Here is a 10,000-nt window from a genome sequence, read left to right as displayed (position 1 = left end):
TGTGAAGAGACACAGACACATTTATACACACAATAACATGCGCACTATACACACGTACACATGTCTTTTGTGTAGTAGTGGAGTAGTGGCCTGTGGGCACACACTTGCTGTGAAATCTGTTATGAATGTATTTTAATGTGTTTTTTAAATTGTATAACTGCCTTAATTTTGCTGGACTGCAGGAAGAGTAGCTGCTGCTTTGGCTATTGGGGATCCATAACAAATACAAATAGCTGTAGTATGAATCTGCAGGTAGCTTAAGCTAACCAACTAGGTTCAATGTTAGCTAGCTAACATTAGATTATAACTAGCAATGCAAATAGATTTCTGATTCCAATAATATTACTACAAAGATCATACAGGTAACGTTAGCTAGCGAGCCAGCAAGCTAAAGTTCGCTAGCGAACAGTATGCTTTAACTTGCAATGAAAACGACTGATAAAATTAGAAACTTATATCTGAAAATGTAGCTAGACTCTTACCCGTTTCATGGATGAATGCTTCACGGAAGACTGGAACCATTTAACTCCATTTTGTTTATAGCTGCATCTTGCTTGGCCAGCGTTGTGTCAAGTCACTCCGGTTCACACTGACCGTGATGTGTGCAGAAAGTAGTGCCTCAAATTCAGGGCATCAATGTTGTTGAGAAAAGTAGCAAAATGAAGCAAAAAATGTTTACGTTCAAATGCTTCTCCTGTGAAGTAGTGATGTGCAACATGCACCTTGTTTCCTGAAACGAGTCACATATGACCACTCTGAAAAGATGAGTCTTACGAACACGATTGTACTGTTTCACAGTACTCATTTAAAGGTAATCCAGTACTGGTTTTAAAAAAATGAGTGGAAGTATGGAGGTAGTTTTGTGTTAACAAAAAAAGGGGTTAAATACAGTATGTATTTACAACAAAAATATTTCCTGACATCTCCTAGATATAGGACAGATACTTAAAAAACGTATTACTTATATATATTTTTTGACTGTCTGGTTTGCCATTTATGAAGGTGTTATTTAATGCTTTTCTATGGATTATAGTAGTAAAGGTCAATTTCAGAATGTTGTGGAAATTCTTCCACAGGGACACTCGAAGTCAATCTTAAATGAATCATTGTTTATTATCAGTGTGCTGGAGAAGTAACAACAAACTTTATGCACCATAGTGAACATCTGTCAGGAGCTCTAATGAGGCAGGCCCATTTAGTTCTCTTATATACTACAGACAAGTCATATTCGCATGATTTTGCTAATTCATAATTAATTAATTAATCATTAACGTTTGCTACATTCATGTGACCGACCAATGCTGGGTCATGCATGTAACAGACCAATACCTCACAAGGCTTCTTCTCTCTAAGCTGAGACCTTGAACCTGAAGTATCCCTTTCTCTAAACAAGGTTCTGGGTGTGCTGCCAAATTGCAGACACTGATAGTGAGGATTCGTTCAGTCACTTGCACTTGTTTACTCACATCGGCTACAGTGAGTGTGATCACACAGCTGTCCAGAACAGATGGTGTTCTTATACATGCTTCTGTGTTGCTTGCCTCAAAGTGCTCATAGAAGTAAATTTAGCATGTCTGGTAGGCTTGTGTTACTGGGAAGCTTGCAGCTAGGCTTCCCTTTGTAGTTCGTAATTTGTGCAAGCACTGCCACATCAGACGAGCGTCGGAGACGGTATAGTAGGATTCAATCTTAGTCCAGTATTGATGCTTTGCCAGTTTGATGGTTCGACGGTGGTTATAGCGGGAAGTCTTATAAGCGTCCGGGTTAGTGTCCCGCTCCTTGTAAGCGGCAGCTCTACCCTTTAGCTCATTGCAGATGTTGATGCCTGTAATCCATGGCTTCAGGTTAGGGTATGTACGCACGGTCACTGTGGGGACGACATCATCGATGCACTTATTGATGAAGCCGGTGACTGATGTGGTATACTCCTCATTGCCATCGGATGAATCCCGGAACATCCCAGAACATATTGCATATATCCATGCATTTTTTTTAACTTAAATTTATTTTAGCAAATAATTTCTTAACACTTTTTCTTAAAACTGCATTGTTTTAAGGGCTTGTAAGTAAGCATTTAACTGTAATGTCTACACCTGTTGTATTCGGCACATGTGACAAATACGATTTGATTTGATATGTCCACTTCTCACTTAAAACATTTTTTTGTTGTTTTTAACAGGGAGTAGGGGGCCAGTTGGGACTCAGCCATAGCCTGGGTTGGTTGAACAGACTTCTCATCAGTAAATTGTATTGACTTTCTGGCAAGGACATTCAAGCCCACAGGCCTAACCTGTCCTGTCCATAGCCAGCAGATAGACCACACACACGTGTGCACACACACACACACACACACACACACACACACACACACACACACACACACACACCACACACTCACACACACACACGTGTGCACACACACTCACACATACACACACACGTGTACACACACACACACACACACACACACACACACACACACTCTTCCTCTCATTTACCTGTCAGATTAACTTTAGGAATGTCTTTCTCTCTCTCTCGCTCTCTGTTTTTCTGTCTGTCTTTCTGTCTGTGTTGCAGGTATATGTAATATGTCTAGGACCCATGGATTGTACTTGGAGAGAACTACACTGCTCAAAAAAAAAGAGAACACTTAAACAACACAATGTAACTCCAAGTCAATCACACTTCTGTGAAATCAAACTGTCCACTTAAGAAGCAACACTGATTGACAATAAATTTCACATGCTGTTGTGCAAATGGAATAGACAACAGGTGGAAATTATAGGCAATTAGCAAGACACCCCCAATAAAGGAGTGGTTCTGCAGGTGGGGACCACAGACCACTTCTCAGTTCCTATGCTTCCTGGCTGATGTTTTGGTCACTTTTGAATGCTGGCGGTGCTTTCACTCTAGTGGTAGCATGAGACGGAGTCTACAACCCACACAAGTGGCTCAGGTAGTGCAGCTCATCCAGGATGGCACATCAATGCGAGCTGTGGCAAGAAGGTTTGCTGTGTCTGTCAGCGTAGTGTCCAGAGCATGGAGGCGCTACCAGGAGACAGGCCAGTACATCAGGAGACGTGGAGGAGGCCGTAGGAGGACCGCTACCTCCGCCTTTGTGCAAGGAGGAGCAGGGGAAGCACTGCCAGAGCCCTGCAAAATGACCTCCAGCAGGCCACAAATGTGCATGTGTCTGCTCAAACGGTCAGAAACAGACTCCATGAGGGTGGTATGAGGGCCCGACGTCCACAGGTGGGGGTTGTGCTTACAGCCCAACACCGTGCAGGACGTTTGGCATTTGTCAGAGAACACCAAGATTGGCAAATTCGCCACTGGCGCCCTGTGCTCTTCACAGATGAAAGCAGGTTCACACTGAGCACGTGACAGACGTGACAGAGTCTGGAGACGCCGTGGAGAACGTTCTGCTGCCTGCAACATCCTCCAGCATGACCGGTTTGGCGGTGGGTCAGTCATGGTGTGGGGTGGCATTTCTTTGGGGGGCCGCACAGCTCTCCATGTGCTCGCCAGAGGTAGCCTGACTGCCATTAGGTACCGAGATGAGATCCTCAGACCCCTTGTGAGACTATATGCTGGTGCGGTTGGCCCTGGGTTCCTCCTAATGCAAGACACTGCTAGACCTCATGTGGCTGGAGTGTGTCAGCAGTTCCTGCAAGAGGAAGGCATTGATGCTATGGACTGGCCCGCCCGTTCCCCAGACCTGAATCCAATTGAGCACATCTGGGACATCATGTCTCACTCCATCCACCAACGCCACGTTGCACCACAGACTGTCCAGGAGTTGACGGATGCTTTAGTCCAGGTCTGGGAGGAGATCCCTCATCAGACCATCCGCCACATCATCAGGAGAATGCCCAGGCGTTGTAGGGAGGTCATACAGGCACGTGGAGGCCACACTCACTACTGAGCCTCATTTTGACTTGTTTTAAGGACATTACATCAAAGTTGGATCAGCCTGTAGTGTGGTTTTCCACTTTAATTTTGAGTGTGACTCCAAATCCAGACCTCCATAGCTTGATAAATTTGATTTCCATTGATTATTTTTGTGTGATTTTGTTGTCAGCACATTCAACTATGTAAAGAAAAAAGTATTTAATAAGATTATTTCTTTCATTCAGATCTAGGATGTGTTGTTTAAGTGTTCCCTTTATTTTTTTGAGCAGTATATTTGCCTGCTGGAGTCAAAGCACATTAATTCAAGTCGATCAGACATATTGGAGTTTCTGTTGGGTATATCTTGAAATCGGTCTGTGGTATGAAAAGCAGGTAGTGCTTTTGTTTGTGAAACCAGCTGTGCTTATCAGTTAAACACAGCTGCTTTCAGACAGCAGATGCCCTCATGAAGTCAGTACTTGTGACATACAGTAGGATACAGTACAACTATTTATCAATTGGGGCAAACAGAGACTTAAGCTTTCCATGGATATATTTGTGCCAGTGAAAGTAGTCAATTGGTCGGCCTAGGTACAGGAACTAACTGTAAGTCGCTCTGGATAAGAACCAAAGGCAGTTTTCATAGAGTATGTGTCTAACTAAAAGAGGAATCTGGGCCTGTGACCCAAATGGCACCCTATTCCCTATATAGTGCACTACTTTTGATTAGGGCCCATATAGTAGTGCACTATATAGGGAATAGGGTGCCATTAGGGTCATACACTAGGTATTGCCTTACTGGGTTGGCATTTGTTTATTCTGGTATGATGAATGGTTTAGAGATGCAGAGAAGCTCAGGTTTGGAGACAGAGCAGCTAGACTGGGAGTAATTAAGACAAGTGTGTAAAGCATGATTAATAACCACGTAGTGTACAGGTTCGCCACATCAGAGATCTGTAAACAACACACAGCCAGATGGGAGCCAAATTGCAGGAATATATGTATATATTACTTGAGTTCCAAATAGCATCTTATTCCCTATGTTTAGTGGACTACTTATGGGCCCTGTTAAAAAATAGTGCACTGTAAAGTGCCATTTGGGACGCATCTGTTCTCTTTCCAGAACACTGTGTACTCTACGATTTAGTCATCAAACCCTCCCCTAACCCGGACGACGCTGGGATAATTGTGCACCGCCTCTTGGGTCTCTCAGTCGCGGCCGGCTGCGACACAGACTGGGATCAAACTTAGGTCTGTGGTGACTCCTCTAGCAATGCGATTCAGTGCCTTAGACCACTGGGCCACAATATGGATTATTTCATGTGATTGCTTCCTATGTATTTTCAACAGCTTCCCAAGTATCATTCTCTGTGGTAAAATTGCCTCCCCCTGTAGTCTGCATTATATGACTCATGTAGAACTGTGTGAGCTGTGGATGGTCTTGCCGAGGGGAAAACAAGTTACGTATTCTTGTCCTACTACCTACCCATTAACTATCCTCTCTCTCTCTTTCTTCTATCTCTATCCTTCTCCTTCGTCTCTCTCCAGCCATGTGAGACACTGACAGTATAGAGGGATCAAGCATAGCTTTTAGGGAAAGCAGGGAGACAGGTGTCAAAACGGTCCAGCAAGCAAATCTAACCGACGCTAATCAGCCCTGTTGTTCCTCTGCAATCCATGTCTAGTTCACGACTCTCATTCCGTATGAAAAACAATTACGCTCGTTTGAAGTTGAGCAGGCACTAACTCACCTGTCTCTTCCTATAAATGTAGAAGCCGAACAAAGAGAGAAAAGAGCCGGTCGGCAGGCAGGGTGGGGATGTACATGTACATGTACTGTACAACCCATCCAGAGTGTCTACAATTAACTATTGTAAGTTATGTGGATACATTGGATAGATATAACCCATAGACCTGTAGCAATGAGAAATCTCTGACAGAATTACAAAAGAAAGATCATGGTTATGCATCATCAATGAATATGTCATGAAGTTAATAATTCATATAATCCTTCATTTGTAAAGACCCTGTATCCGAACCTGTATCTGTGGCTCACCTGTATCCGTGGCTTTATGTGAAGACCACTGCAAATGAGCAAACAGTAATACAGTAATACACTAACAGTAATACAGTAATACAGTAATACACTAACAGTAATACACTAACAGTAATAGACTAATACAGTAATACGGTAATACAGTATTACACTAACAGTAATAGTATTACAGTAATACACTAACACTAATACAGTAATACAATAACAGTAATACAGTAATACACTATGAACATCTGAGGGCATACAGTACGACAATTGCTTCAAAGGGAGAGCCCTGGTGTGTCTGAGGCATGGGAGGGGAGGGAGGAGAGCAGAAGGAGGATATGTGATCTTCAAAGGGAATGGGACGGACAAGGCACCACACAGTCATGTATTGAAATAATAGCTGGCAAAGACTCTCAGCATTTGTGTCAGTATAATGCTCGGTGGCACCGAAAGCAGCACACACGACTACAACCAACCCTCTCGTTTAATTCATGGTGATGGGGCTGGGGCTTTCAGTGGGTCAGAGCTCGGAGGAGGCTGGCTGGCTGATGCGAGCTGCAGTCGTGCCTAATGCAGTGGGTTGACGGGAGATGAGCGAGGGGGAACGAGGGAAGCAGTCTAGGCCAATGGGAGGCTTTCTGAAGTAAGACCACAGTGTCAGCTAGCAGATGGGTGAACTCTCCTTCTCACTCAGTAAGAGTCAGTGGTAGTAAGTACATGACGGGCCACTTAGAGAGGTTTGACAGAGGAGTGTTGCAATGTCATGATGAAGTGGCATGTACATGTATATGACCTCTCATCTCGGCACTGTGGCTCAAATGGTGCGACCCCTCAATTATTGACTAATCAGCACAGTGTCCCAATTTGAAACAATAACAATACCTGTATGAAGAAAGATTGTCTTCATAAAACCAAACGTCTTAATACTTGCCCAATACAGCCATATTTGTTTTAAATCAATATCCAATAATTTCTGGGTAACAATTAAGTACCTTACTGTGATAGATTTTCATAAAAATTGGCCAAAATAGCTTTTAGCAACCACAACAAAAAAATTCTCAAGCAAGAATTTTGCCAGGACTTTCTGTGAATGGTATGAGTGAGGAAGGGAAAATGGAAAACTAGCTGTTATTGGCAGAGAGGTTTGGAACTCTTTGTTATTGGTCTATTAACCAATTTCCCACATGGTGATGTCACCATGGAAAGCCAAAACTCCCACCCATGAAAACCTTCTGATTAGAAGATCCTGTGTAGATAGTATCTTCAACCTGAAACTATCAGGAAATAGCACTGATCAAATGTTTTCACACTTTTACAGTGTTAGTTTCATCAGCTGTTTCATCAGCTGTTGTCTGGTGGGACTGAATTTGGACTGGACTGGGCCTTTAATAATTTAATAATCCAGTTTATAAAACTCAGACCCGCCAGACAGTTGTTTCTAACAATGTTATCTATCATATTTCCCACAACTCATAAAGTATGCATCTTGACTGGCAGCGTCGCCAATTCACATGAAAGGTAAATTACTTTGGACATCAGAGGATGGTACTCTGTCTGTACCTAAACGGAAGAAGTGACAGGTCGTCTAGCAGTTCTGACAAGCTCTCAAAAGACAGACAATCCTCAGAGTCCAGACATAGTACTCCAAGTCCAGACATTGGACCATAGAGGAAGACATGGTGACACGTAACCATAGTGTTCTAATTTGATGTCTCATGGAAATAATTTAACTAGTTTCCCAATTACATTTTATCATTGATATAATTTGTAAATGGATCTGATACAGGGTAGCCTGTCATATAGATTTGGTTAATCCGAGACCAAAGAACATGAGGAAACTAACATGACAGAAGGAAACTAACCAACTGAAAGGATGGCACTTTAACAAAAACAAAACATACAATGTACCCGAGGTGTGACAGGCTGAGATGACCCAACAATAAAGGAGAACAGTGCCAGCTCACTGTACTGAACATCAAATGAGAAGACAAGCGTATTCTTACTTCCCTTCTCTTTCAGGGTCAGCAGAGTCCTCTATGTTCCCCTTGCACTGTTCTCCAGAAAGACCCAATTATTTAATCAATCATTACCTCCTCTGTCACCGTCAACTCCATTTGAGCATTTAAGCCCTTTGCCAATGCCAGTAGAACTCCATCCATTACTATTCACTCCTCCCTCCCTGTTTTAGAGTCTGCGTCACAAATAGCAGCCTATTCCCTATATAGTGCACCACTTTTGAACATGGGCCATGTAAGGAAGATGGTGCCATTTGGGACGCAGCACAGGAAAGCCCATCCAGTAATTAATTACACATCACCTTGACAACGTGCATGATTGCCATATTTTTTTTTATGTACACTTTTTTTTCCTTGACTCTGCCTCCTATCCTCATCCTATCCAGGTCCTATCACGCGTCTGTATATCATAACAATCATTAATAACTGTCAGTCCACTAGCGTCAGCCCAACACATCCCCAGACTCATTAGCATAGGCCTAGCTGTTGTTCTGTTGGAAAAGGCTGATTATTGTATACAACAGGGCAAAGCCAATTATTTAGTAAAATGGTACACTGTAATGGAAAACTGTCATTTATACGGCAATTTTTTGTATTATCAACAGTAAAAAACTCAACATTTTACTGCAGCACACTGTAAATGATGTTCCAATGTTGGAAAATTGCTGTATTTTGAATGGTACTGTAATCCCACTCTACAGAATACAGTACTGTACCGTATCTTTGGAGCGCCAAAGACCTTTTGACCACTATTGTTGTTTCTGCTTCACTAACATATTTTGAGGCGCGCCTTGTAAGAGGCTATATTTATTGCACCTGTGAGTGGGAATGCTGCACCAATTTAACTCCTCTGTGGTTATAGTTCCCCCTGAAATGTAAAATGTATAGGGGACAGTTTGGAGTCTCAGCAAGTTTTAAACTTTAAATTGTGACTCTGGATTATCTTCATTATGCACAACCCTACGTAGTGGAGGTGTTCTGGAGTTGTGTCCTTCTCTCTACCCTCTCTCTCACAATCCTTTTCTTTGGATGGACCAGGAGGCAGCAATGGTAACAGTGGTTTGACCGCAGCTGCCGCTGTCTCTCTGTTCCAGAAGACAAGGCCGGAATTGCCAGAAGGACTGGGGAAGATGGAAAAGTAACAGTGGCTTGATCAAAGCCCAACATAAAACCCTAATCTAAGGACCACCCCAAACCCCCCCCAGAATTTAGAACCAGCACTGGACCAGCTGCCTGAGGAGGAGACGATGGACAGCAGGCCTTGAGGCTAGTAGTGCTTCCGAGGCAAGCCTTACACCCGCTACCCTTGGCCTGCAGCCCTCCTCCTTTGCCTTTATTTTTTTCCATCTGCCCTCAGGCCACAACCGACCAGACCACGACCAGCTGACCACCAACCAACCACCCGGAGTAGACCAATAGAAGGAGAGATCAGACACCATCACAACCCGAACCAGAGGCTCGGAGAAAAAAACCAAAGACCTCAACCAACACCTGGAGTGAGCAGACCACAGGGGAGTGCCTCTATTGACCTCTGGGTAATGGGCTTCTAGGTGTGTCTGCTTGCTCTGAGGTTTTGTCCTTTCTCCCACTGCAGGACCGGAGCAGACCAACGACTAGACCAGACATCATCAAGACCCAAAACAACCACCACTCCCCACCTCAACATGATGAATGGGATGAACCCAGGTGCGATGTGCCACTACAACGCAGGAGGCTGATGCTAATCCCCAACAAAGAAGGAGGCTGCCGAGGATGGAGCCGTCAATCGCCGGGGGGCAGCAGGAGAAAAGGTGTTGGTCGATATAAACAGCAGGACGGTGGCCATGGAAGTCGGAATCCACTAAGAAGTGTGTAACAACTCACCTGCCGAATCAACTAGCCCTGAAAATGGATGGCGCTGGAGTGTCGGGCCCATACCCGGCCGTAGCCGGCCACGGGAGCCTCAAGGGCTACGCCGCGACAAGTAGGAGGGCCGTCGCCGTGAGCACGGAAACCTAGGGCGTGGGCCCGGGTGGAGCCGCCGTGGGTGCAGATCTTGGTGGTAGGAGCAAAT

Source organism: Salmo salar, chromosome 01 (genome assembly GCF_965601325.2).
Source record: "Salmo salar chromosome 01, fSalSal1, whole genome shotgun sequence".
NCBI lineage: Eukaryota > Metazoa > Chordata > Actinopteri > Salmoniformes > Salmonidae > Salmo > Salmo salar.
This window is presented reverse-complemented; position numbering follows the sequence as displayed.